Raw genomic sequence first — 12,288 nt, 5'->3', positions numbered from 1 at the left:
CCCACCGTACATGCCAATACGGCCCACATTAACTTCTTCATTCATATCAGTTATCAGCGGATGACAGAGATGCACTTATGCTGTAATTTCGGGTGCGAGGACGATATCATTAACGTCAAAAGTCTAAAATTTTGCTAAGAGCGTGTAAATCAATTATCCAACCAAAACAACCTAAACCTCATTCCTATTCAGTTACAAGTAACGAATGAACACATCACTACATGACGTATTAGATCAGTCACTTGATGAAATTTTAAAACTAGCTTCAGAAATACATAAACCCCCCGCCCCGCCCCTAACTAGATCCAAGGCAACAGCTTCATACCCCCTGTTTCTAAGCGGTCTGGAAACTCCCAGACGGAAAAAGAAGATTCCTTTCACCAGTACCCCCGAGTTACCTAGATCACATACCGCAACCACTATGACTCTACACTTACCGACTAACCTCTACCCACCCTCTTTCTCCGGGCAAGATCCTTCACGAGTTGAGGAGTTCTTCTCAAAATTTGACAGTGTGGCCACTGCCCTCACGTGGACAAATGACCAGTGCAAAGAAATGCTACCCCTTTTTCTCTCAGATGTGGCCCTAATGTACTTTAACGATATCAAAAGTCGGCCCACATTTGCCACATTAACTGTAAAGCAGATCAAAGATGAGATGATAACGTTATTTCGCGGCAGTTATTCACCCGCCCAACCCACTCAAATTCTAATGGAAACCAAACAGTCCCTGGGACAGTCAGTTTTTGACTACATTGTCAGGAAAAAAACATTAATTTTAAGATTTTTTCCCCACGCCACCAATGAACAAATAATGTCATTTCTCATCTCTGGTCTGCTCAGTAAGTACATTCAGGCGATTGGCCATCAACGCATCAATATATATATATATATATATAGCTTTCTCCCTTGTTACGCTTTGTAGGCAAGTATATATATATATATGTATATCAGTAAATAATTTTCATTAATGCTAGCGAACTTTCAATATTCTTTTTAACTGAGTTGGTTGAAAGTTTAAAAAACCTTGCTTTACAACATAATGTACTAAATTGTTAATTCTTCTTGTTTTATTACTTGTATTCAAATTCTTCACGTATTATTACTTCAAAGGTATTCAGGGATGGACCTATCTCTAAAAGGTCTTTCTCGGCACAAGGGCCTCTCCAAACACCCGGTAGAGGCACATAGTCGGTCGGATCCCACTTTAAACTGTAGGTCCAGTCCCGATTAACCTTACTGTGCATAAAGTGGACTTAAAACACCAAATCATTCAATCAATGAATTTTTTCTAGGTACGCTCTTGCCCAAAGGTGGACAACTGGGCGTTTAACGATAATTTGGCTCCACAAGAAAAAATATGTAGTACTTGTTTGACGATTTCTAGAAGCATACACATTACGTGTACGGATAGCTTCTTTGTATTAATGCATTTACAGTTAATATATGAAGATCAGTCCGAGGCGAGACTACCCTGAATTGCAGTCCTGTCCTCGCCAGAAAACGCCTAACATAAACTATCGCCCGGTATTCTAAGAATGTCGTTCAGTGATTTATGTAATTTCTACATTCACGGACAGCAATTAACAAACATTTCAGTCATAGGCGTAACTTTGCGGGTCAAGGTGGGGGCCACTTGCCACCCCCCCAAATTTTCAGGTTTATGAAAATTTACAAGTTAATGGTACTTTTTAGGGGTGTGCGGGACGGTGAATTTTTTGTTGAGACGGGAATATTTTAAATTCTTACTTTGGGACAGAAAAAATCCTCATTTCCCGACTAAATCGGGACATTTTGGGGACGGGAAATGTTCCCAATTTCCCGAAAGTTTGAAAAATCTCGAATTATACTAGATTTTTCCTTCAAGGATTATTTTTGCATTTCTATTAATAAAAACTTCCATTTCGAAGACATTTCGGACATTCGTGCCACAGAAACCATCATAATTAAACACTTTTATAAATACTATCATTTGAAATTTCTCGAAAAGTTTGGAAATCATTTCGCGAATTCGGTATCGGGATGACATTTTTTTTCTTTCTGAACCCACACAGCCCTAGTACTTTTGTTAACCTCCTTAAACATTAGAATCAAATTAACGAGTATTTTTTTATGATTTTACGAATGTAAATCATCAAAATAGTCGTTGATGATATTTTTATGGGCTTAAAACCTATTTGAATCTTTTCCCCCTCCCAAAGTTAAACTCCAAGTTTGATTCTGCCCCCCCCCCCAAATTTAGGTCCCAAGTTACGCCTATGAATACAGTCTTAGGGAGTGTAGGCCGATTTAAATTGAGAGAGGATGGGATAAATGATTTGTCAGCATCCCGAAATTATAGTTCCTAGCCCCGAAATCTGGAGGCTATTCCATCTATTCGTGATCTCATTCCCTATAAATGTTGGCGGAATATGACGTAACAGAAGCACGCGTCACATCACGTATTTTGGGAAAGAAAAAGATCGGATTTGTGGTTCACTGATTCTGCCGTTCAACAGTGGCAGACGCAATATTGTCTACTATTCAAGTCGTGCTCTAATTTGATATCAGTAGAAACCAGTCTGTTACGCAAGAGTTCACGTGAGGTGTGAGAAAGTCGATACGAACGGAACATCCTGAGTACTGTCGTACAATCACATGTGTAGGTCAGTGTTTGCTATGAGTACCTCTTGGATTTTAATTGATTGCTTTGCTTTATTTTACTTCGCTTTTTGTGCCAATTTTGGCTAATTTGCGAAGATGGGGATGTGTGATGTCGTGATGAAATTGATGAATGGACACTCACAAATATCCACGACCAGGCCAGGATTGGAACCCGGGACGAGTGCCTCTTGGAAAGTTTACTTGTGACCGATCCTTTCCTCTGCCTGTCCCCAGTTCGCTTATTTCTTTCGAATGTGCACAGAAAAAAATTGAATGACAAAACATTGCTGATCGTGAAACTCACTCTCTAGCATTCTTAAACCCGAAGGTTTATGGCTGCCGCAACACACGTCTTCCATGATTACCCTATCCTGAACAAGATCTACATCCTTACCGATTTCCTTTAGGTCCATCTCAATGACATCCAGGAGTAATCCTATTTATTATTTCAGAAGTATTCTTCGTATAATTTTTTTGAGCATTTTTTCCATATGTCTATATAGCTTATATGTAAAGCATGACATTGAAGTTGTTAGGAAAACTTCGTAAACATTTCTTGGGTTATTTTAACTCCATTTTCGTCTTCTTTTACCATCAGGTTACCCAAATGTTTAAATGCACGACAAACGAGTGATTGTTCACCATTTCATTCGGCATTAACTATTATTGGGGAGGTACTGGATTGCAGGTCGGTTGCAATTCTCCACATTTTATAAGCACCTTTCACTTGCAGCTGGTCAGTTATGTGCAAAGCAAAGAAAAATCAACTGACGGGTTTGTTTGATTTTGTTTTTAAGTACACTTTATGCACAGTTAGGCTAATTGGGACTGGACCTACAGTTTACAGTGGGATCTGAACCACTATGTTCTTCCAAGGATATCGAACCCGGGGTCCCTTGATTTCAAGATGACTATGTTACTGATGGACACATGATTTATGGGTCTTCCTCCGTGGCCGTGCGGTCTAAGGCGCTGTGCTTTGGACTCCGACGGCATGGGTTCGAGTCCGCCCGGGTTCAGTCTCTGGGTTTTCGGCCTGTGTATAGGACCGGTGGCAACCCACCATCGTGAGGCAATTGGGGAGCTACGAGTGAATAGCATAACCCGGTCTTAGAAATCTCCCGTAACGGCCGAGGGTTCGACGTGCTGACTCCACGTCACCCCATTGCTGGTTGAAGATCTCCACACCACTAGGTAGGATTGTGGGAGGGAGACTGGCAGTCGGGAGATCGGCCTAGGCCCTTCCAGAGCTGTCGAGCCACGGGTTATTACATGCTTTATTGTATAATTATAGGAAAGATTAATGTTGGTATATTCCACGTTTCACCCCCTACTGGGTCGAGACCTAAATACTAACCTGCCCCTGACACCCCGTTGGTTACGTTTGATTGATTTGTTTTATATTATTCTGCTCTTCTGCCACTTTTGTCGTAGCGCGCTGTGCTAACCACTCAGCCACAGAAGTCGGCCGGTTGATTACGTATACGCTGATGATACAACATTTACAAGGCATTGGTTCAATGCGGCTCAAGACTTGTAGCAACTCAATCCTCAGCCGATTTGCATTTACATCATACCTTTCACGTTCTGATTGATCCGCCGGCACCCTTTCGAAACATCCAGCAGCTTCTTCGTAACATATTCTTTTCTTCTTTCCCACCGACGGAGGAAACGAGATGCATCTTCTGTTTCCGCTGGATCCCTGCGTTGAAATCTCCACGCTCCGCTGCGCCATCGTGCGGGAATCGCCGGAACTTACGAAGTCGCTCGCTCTCTCGCCTCACGCCCCCTTTCGAAAAGCGAAGGCCCTTTCGGCGTTACGTTGGCCGCTGCCCAATGGCAACAATCTCTTCGGCAGTGTTTCCATTCTGCCGAAAATGTCACTGTTCTTAGATATAGCCTATTCATTGATTCTTACAAAATATTTTAACAAGTCGAAAATAGTGCTGTAAATATGGAAGGAAATGGTTTAATTATTTTTTATGAAGGAAATAATTGTATGTAAATACTATATGGATGCATGTATATATTACTAATTTAAAAATTGTTAACTGGTGCATGGATTTCGTCCACAACCAATAAATGTTTTATATATACGGTATATATCGACAAAGAGCGTAACATACTTTGCGTGTGGAATTATTTATGCACAGATGACTGATGGATACACAAACACTACAGTTTTAAGGAGAACTGCCGCACTGCAATTTTTTCCCTAAGCTTTACACCCTCAAGTCCTCCGTGGCGGAGTGGTTAGAACATCGCGCTACGCCACCAGGGGTTCCGGGTTCGAATCCCGACCTGGGCATGGATGTTTGTGAGTGTCCATTCCTCAATTTCATCATGTCATTACTCATCCCCATCTTCGCAAATTAGCCAAAAGTGGCAGAAAAGCGAAGTAAAATGAACAAAATAAATTAAATATACCCTCGAGCCGATCCCTCGCGGCGAAGTGGTTTGCACAACACGCAGTTGTGCTAACCCAGAATATGCTAGCAATGGAAAATCAAAGAAGCAGGTTTCATAGCAATGGTCCAAAACCCTATAAGTCATCTCAGTGCATGGACTTCGAGCAAATAGGATCCCCTGTCGTAAAAAAATAGAAATACAGTAAAACCTCGTTAATCCGGATCCCGATAAGCCGGACTTCGCTTAATCCGGACAGGCAAAAGGCAAAGAAAAGTGTGATGCAGAGTCGGGCACATCATCATAATATGGATATCGCGTATGTACGTACTGCATTGTATGCACAGTATTGCTTTACATTTTACAGTACTGTAGAGTGTATTTAGTCCTATGCCTAAATACACCACAATAAACGTGTTTTGTTGCTATAAACTGAGTTTTAATGCACTCTCTACTGTTCTTTTAGGTTATTAAAGTTAATCCTGACTTTCGTTAAACCGGTCAACTTATCCCCCCATTAGTCAGGTATAACGAGGTTTTACTGTAGTAGCATAATAATAATAATAATAAATAGAGGAAAATGTTTAAATAAGTATAGTGCTATATAGTGCTCACTAGACAATGGATAATATCCAATAAACATTCTGAGCTAAAACGAATGCAGTTGATATCTTAATCCTTTCGCCGGTTCTTATTATCATTAATAATAATAATAATAGTAATACTACATTAAATGAAGTTTACAGACTATGGATTCTCTAGCGTCTGGACTCAGAGCCAGTGTGATCTTCTATATGGCTTGTGTTATCGCGTTATGTTTCACTGACTGAATGATTTGCTTTATTTTACTTCGCTTTTGTGCCGCTTTTGGCTAATTTTCGAAGATGGAGATGAGTGATGATATGATGATTGATGAATGGACACACACAAATATCCATGCCCAGGTCGGGATTCGAACCCGGGACCCCTGACGTCGTAGCGCCATGTGCTAACCACCCCACCACAGGGGCCGGATATAGATATTATCACCATTGAACCTCATCTTCGTAATCGGCCAAAAGTTTCAGAAAAGCGCAGTAACATAAAACAAATCAATCAATAAATATATTGATGTGGCACGAATGGGAGAGGAAAGAAGAGTTTACAGAATTCTTGTTGGGAAACCTGATCGTAAGAGACCAGTAGGAAGGCCAAGACGAAGATGGAGGGATACCGTTGAGATGGACCTAAAGAGAATCGAGAAGGATGGAAAAGATTGGATTGATCCTGCCCAGGCTAGGGACAGATGGAAGGCTTGTGTTGCTGCAGCTAAACCTTCGGGTTTAAGTATGATAGAGAGTTAGTTATCGGCTAATTTCCTTGCAAATCTCCTGTAGTAGACCCCTAAAAATGGTGTTAATAGCTTTGGACCACAACGAACTAACATTTCCCAACGAATCAGCAGATGATGTGATCTGCCGCTCCCACACAGAGTTGAGAGATTTTCGTTGGCCGTGACCGAATTTTTTTCGGATTCTCGTGTCGGTAGCTTGTTCGAACAGATTTAAGTGCACTTGCTTTAATTATATCGGCTCTCGATCAAGGTCCGCGCTGCTGTCTCCAATCAAGAAAGCAACAGCCTTCGACCTCGAATGAGATTTCTTTCACAGTGACATTGAAATAGTGCGATTGGCAGGAAACAATTTCTCCTCGTTTCGTTCATTTTTTTCATCTCATCGAGGTTTTTCAATCGAATTCCACGCTTCTGTTTCCCAGCCTCGTTTCCCGATATCTCCCGTGGTTCTCACGCAAACAGTTTTGAAAAGGAGATTTTTTTTTTACTCATGGGGAGCATTGTGCGCAGGAAGGGGATAAAGGGGGCTATAGCCCACAGTGAAATAGTCATATAGTACTAGCACACCCTTCACGGAAAAACTGATTTGTTTGGATTAATAAAACACATTTAATTAAGCATTTTTCATAACCCTAAACAAACAAACAAAATGGTAACCTTTAATGAACTCTAAATACCGGGTGTCCCAGAAGTCTTTCCCTGATTACAAACTTTATTCATATCCGCTATATGCAATGTAGAGATGTGAAAGTGGTGCCAAAATGTTGGAAAACTAACCAAGTTTATTTGTTGCAGGTTTCAGTAATGTGGCTCTGGTGTAGCAGTGTCAGTGCCAAGGGATCCGGAATTAATGCTCTTGACATCGGGTGGCATCTTTCCATACAATGTTTCTTGGAATTGACAGCATTTGGGAATTAAGATAAATTCTATTTTTTGAATACCAACTTATTGATGGCAGATATTCTAGACGAAAGAATCCTGTACATTTGAAAGTTCCTCTGCATTGTTATTGGTGACCGGGTCTCGTGATACCAGAGGACATGCTGAGCTTTTTCCTGATTTGTGAACATTTCCGGTTTTCTGGGCACTGACACTGCTACACTACAGCCACGTTACTCAAAGCTGGAACAAAAAACCTTGGTTAGTTTTCCAACATTTTGGCACCACTTTCACATATCTACCTTGCATATAGCGGATGTGAATAAAGTTTGTAATCAGGGAAAGACTTCTTGGACACCCGGTATATGTGCAATATTTCTAAAAAGCATTTGGTACTGTGAACAACCACGTGTTTGTCGCCAATTTAAGCAATTATTTGGTTACGAGAAGCTATATGTTGGTACTTACAAACTTTTTTCTCTGTGTTCTGACCAGTGCGCGAAGTGGAAATTCCTATAGGGATAGGAATAACAATAGACTCGTAATAATAAGATAATAATAATACGATCATGAATGTTGGCATTTTAAGACACTAGAGTTTACGTTGGAGAATATTGGAGTTCTAAAACACCAAGATTAGAATTAATGTTATATCACTCTTGGTGTTGTGGGAAATAAATATGAGTGTTGTAAAGCACCAGGTAAGGAGTTCTGTAACGTCATTTGGGGTGGCTACTGGATCAACATGGAGACAATGCGGTAGATGGTGGGATGCTTATGCAAATTATCCTAGCTGGGAGCTTGCTTTATGATGTCTTCGCTACGACGCCAGGGGTCTCGGGTTCGTATCCTGGCCTGGGCATGGATGTTTGTGAGTGTCCATTCATCAATTTCATCATATCACTCATCCCCATCTTCGCAAATTAGCCAAAAGTGGCAACAAATAGCGAAGTAAAATAAAGCAAATCAATCAAGCAATTTTCTTAACTGGGGGATTTTCTTAACTTCCTAACCTAACCTAACCTTACGTACCCCACTGGTTCTACCCTTACAAATAACCTGCATAAGAAATGTTCAAAGTATTTGTAATACATGAAGAATTACTTACAAAGAAGAATAAAGAAGTTAGGGGAAAATGTAGAAGGATTAAAAGTGTATCATAGAGAATAGAAATCAGGAAGGAAGATAGAGGAAGTACAAGAAATAAAGGTAGAGAAAGAAATAAAGAAAAGTGACCAAAAGAAATAAACAGAAAGAGAGAAAGAGATGAATAGAGAGAGAGGGGGGCAGAAAGAGATATAGAGATTGGGAAACAGATAGAGATAGAGAAGAGAGAGAGGAATAAGGGAAAAAGGATAGAGGAAAGGGAAAGTGAGACAGAGATCTTAATGTTTCAGAAACTTCTCGTTTCCATAATCAAACCCTATGAAATATTTTGACATTATGGAATCCTACATTTACGTAGTCTTCTATTTGCAGTTATATTTTCTGTCACTAGATGTCACTTTCTTCATTGTATATTTATTTGACTGCTAGTATCCATGTGAAATTAAAGTTTTCAAATTCGTTGTCATTTGAATTTGCCTAATTTTTTGGTTATGTTTTATTCTTCAGTGTTTCTGTAATGTCTTGGCAATAGTTACTAATTTAGATTTCTCAGTGGAAGCATTATGTTGAATTTCTATTACATATCCCATAAAGTTTCAACATTCTTGTTTATTTTCAGTGCTAAGTTCTTATGATGAATCTTTGTAGCCCCTCATGTTTAAAAAGGAATTGGAGTTATAAGAAATATACTTAAGTATAATGACAATGCATTGGGCACATGGCACCAATTCATGTAAATATATCATCAACGGAAGTCACAAAAGATCAGCGTGGTTAAGAATTACTTTTTTTTACCTCCTCGAAATATTGTTGAAATATTAATCACAATAAAACATGAGAAATTAGCTTTCCTTGTCAAGCTCTCTTTTAGTTTTCAATATTTCAATATAAATCGAGATACATTAAGTAACGTTTCCAGTACGTGTGCTGCGTCCAAGATTCAGTACATACACGTGGGCTACATCGCGAACATCGTCAGTTGACATCACGTGGATTCGTAAATATTGTAGCATCTTTTGATTTTAAATTCCTGCATGTTGTTACACTGATTTATCAAAGGAAAACTTTTTCTTAGAGAAATGAAGGAGAAACCCTTAGTCCAAAGCAGCTACTTTGGGCACATTTGTGAGGACCTCCAACCCACGTCACACGAAACACAAAAAAATTTCACGATGAACCCTCCTGTATGTATTCATCTTGTGTTATATCGATCATAAGACCTTGAAAACAATATATAGGCCAGTATGACAGTTTTCTTACCTGATCTTATCTTATCTTAAAAAAGATAACACGTCCTCCTTATTTTTTATTTCACAATAGTATGCTGTTATATTCACTGGCGTACGCAGAGGGGGTCTGAAGGGGTTACAGCCCCCTCCGAAATTTTGAGAAAATCAACATTTTCGAATAAAAGCAGCGACGAACTCGGGGGGAAAAAACAGAGTGGTAGATGCAAATTCGCCTTAAAATGCTCCCCGATTGCAATTATTGAGAGTGGAAAAGTTTTTAATATACGAAAGATCTTATTGTTTATACCGTTCCCATATGCACTATCCACATTAACAATTCCAGCCCCTCCCGAAAAGATTTTGATTTGATTTGATTTAGTTTATTTTACTTCGCGTTTTGTGCCTCTTGGCTAATTTGCGAAGGTGGGGATGAGTGATGAAATGATGAAATTGATGAATGGACATTCACAAACAACCAAGCCCGACCGGGATTCGAACCCGGGACCCTTGGCGTCGCAGCGCAATGTGCTAACCACTCGGCCACAGGGTCGGGCCCTCCCGAAAAGAAATCCAGTGGTTATATTGTTATATACTCTTGTCCAGCAAACATTGTTTATCATTGTAGGAATTCCATAACATCATGTTTATAGCTAGAAATACCGCGGATCTCCATGGTGTGTAGTTAACACTACGCCTTGCGATGCCAGGGGGGTCCTGTGTTCAAATCCCTGCCTGGGAATGGGTGGGCCTTGTGAGTGTCCGCTCATCAATTTTTTATATCATCACTCATCCTCATTTTCGCGATTAGTCAAAAGTGACAGAAAAGCGAAGTAGAAACCAAATCAATCAATCAATATCTAGATTTGGCCTCCAGGATTAGGGGCGGGGATCTGACGAGTTACCCAAGCGACTCGTTCAACAAATTTTTGCCGCATAAAATTTTGGAACTTGTCGTTATATATTCTGAGGTTTTTGTTTGTTTGTTTGTGTGTTTCAAGTCCACTTTATGCGCAGAAAGGGTAATCAGGAAAGGACCTACAGTTTAAAGTGGGATCCGAACCACTATGTGCCTCCACTGGGTATTGAATGCGGGACCTCTTGATTTCAAAGCGATGACGTTATCACTACGTCATCAGGGAAGTCCGGTTTTCATTCATAGTGGTAACTTTCAATACCAGTGGCGGCAATTATAGGGCAGTTGCCCCCCTCACTTTTTACTACATTTGCCCCCGCACTATGGCCTCTTAATGCTAAGCCTTGTATACCAATAAAAATTAACCTGTTCTTGCCCCTTTCCCCCAGCTTTGAAACCCAATCGCCGCTACTGTTCAATACAGTTCTTGAAATGTCAAATGGTAATGTAGAAAATCATTCATAGGTGGCGCGACTTTATTTCCTAGTATAAATTTAAGTGAACAATGATGAATGTAAGTTTGTAAAAAAGAAGTGATAGTATTTTTCAGATGTTTCATCGAAGGTAAAGAATTTTGAACTCTTTATTTAATTTGTATAAAACTTTAAATACTTCCCTTAATTTATTACTGAATAATGTATGAGTTTTGTAGAAAAAATATAATATAATTGCAGAACAATACTCTTGGTTTTGTTTAAAATGTGTGGGTTAGTATTGCGTCATTTAATAATATGTAAGATAATATCGCGTATACATGGATCATAGACGATAAGTTAATCTGTACACGCAACGGCGAAAGAAGCAGTAGACGAGTTGTCCAGCACCATTTTCATTGGGTCTGTATTACACAATGTGACGACAATGAATTGAAATAATGACGTCAATTAGCAGAGAACAATCCTGCTTCGAACCAACATAGTTTCATTCCTTAAAACTACACAGGACGTAGAATAAAAAAGTAATTAAAATAGTGGTGGACAATTTGCCTACCATTATCGTTGCCGAAGTATTGAGATTATGTATGGTTCTGTTAGTTAGCTCCAACTCACTCTCGGCTTTGCTGTTTAATAATAATAAATAATAAATTTTCTTTATTCAGCCGCTCTGCCACCTAACCCTACATCAACATTGGTACTACCATCCTGAAATAACATTCACGTTTCACACTCAGGCGTGAATAATAATGAAGACTTCGATAAGAAAGCAACTTGAAATAAAGGTGAAATAAAACGGTTCGCTTCCCATGTATTAGGTTATCAACGGCGCGATCTCGTAACTTCCAGTCAACAGTTATGGCTACACTGTTGCCGTGGTCGGTGAGCTTTCTGTGTGGGTTGTTGGTTTGCAGAAGGCAGTAATCCGGGGCGAGGTGATTGTCTGGGTGGATTTCGTTGCTGGATCCAGCAGGATGTGAGGCGTGTATGTCTAAAGCAGTGTCACCACCGAGTTAATAGTGTCCACCACTCTGTGTTCTGAAGACTTGGTGATTGCAACGTTCAGTATCGTTCGTTAATTTCGACAAAGCCGATTCGTGTCTGTTGACAGATTTTGGTTGTAGTTTACGTTGTAAAAAGGACATCGAACGCGAGTTTTACACGTGCTGCGAGCTGCCAGGAATGGCTATGGATTGTGTGCACCAGACTCTCAATCACGTGAGTACCAAAAGGGGGTAGTTTCAACCCTTACTAAGCTCTAGTCTTGGCGGTTTTTGTAACATGTGTTTTGGAGGACGAAGGGTGTGGTTACGTTTTCATGCTGTGAGGGAAAAAGTAGTTGTC

General features: G+C 40.0%; 1 protein-coding gene across 2 annotated transcripts in view; it reads left to right on the top strand.

Moving 5' to 3' along the window:
- Window positions 1-11,864: 11,864 nt before the first annotated feature.
- Window positions 11,865-12,288, top strand: part of LOC145990002 (uncharacterized) — a 321,598-nt gene continuing 321,174 nt past the window's right edge. For both annotated transcript variants that reach the window (XM_083125582.1, XM_083125579.1), the window contains exon 1: window positions 11,865-12,162. The gene's annotated coding sequence lies outside the window, so the exon portion shown is untranslated. The remainder of the gene's footprint in view (window positions 12,163-12,288) is intronic.

Source organism: Lepisma saccharinum, chromosome 7 (genome assembly GCF_977018435.1).
Source record: "Lepisma saccharinum chromosome 7, izLepSacc3.1, whole genome shotgun sequence".
Lineage (NCBI taxonomy): Eukaryota > Metazoa > Arthropoda > Insecta > Zygentoma > Lepismatidae > Lepisma > Lepisma saccharinum.
Note: the sequence above shows the minus strand (reverse complement) of the source record. Positions and strands in the feature narration are given on the sequence as shown.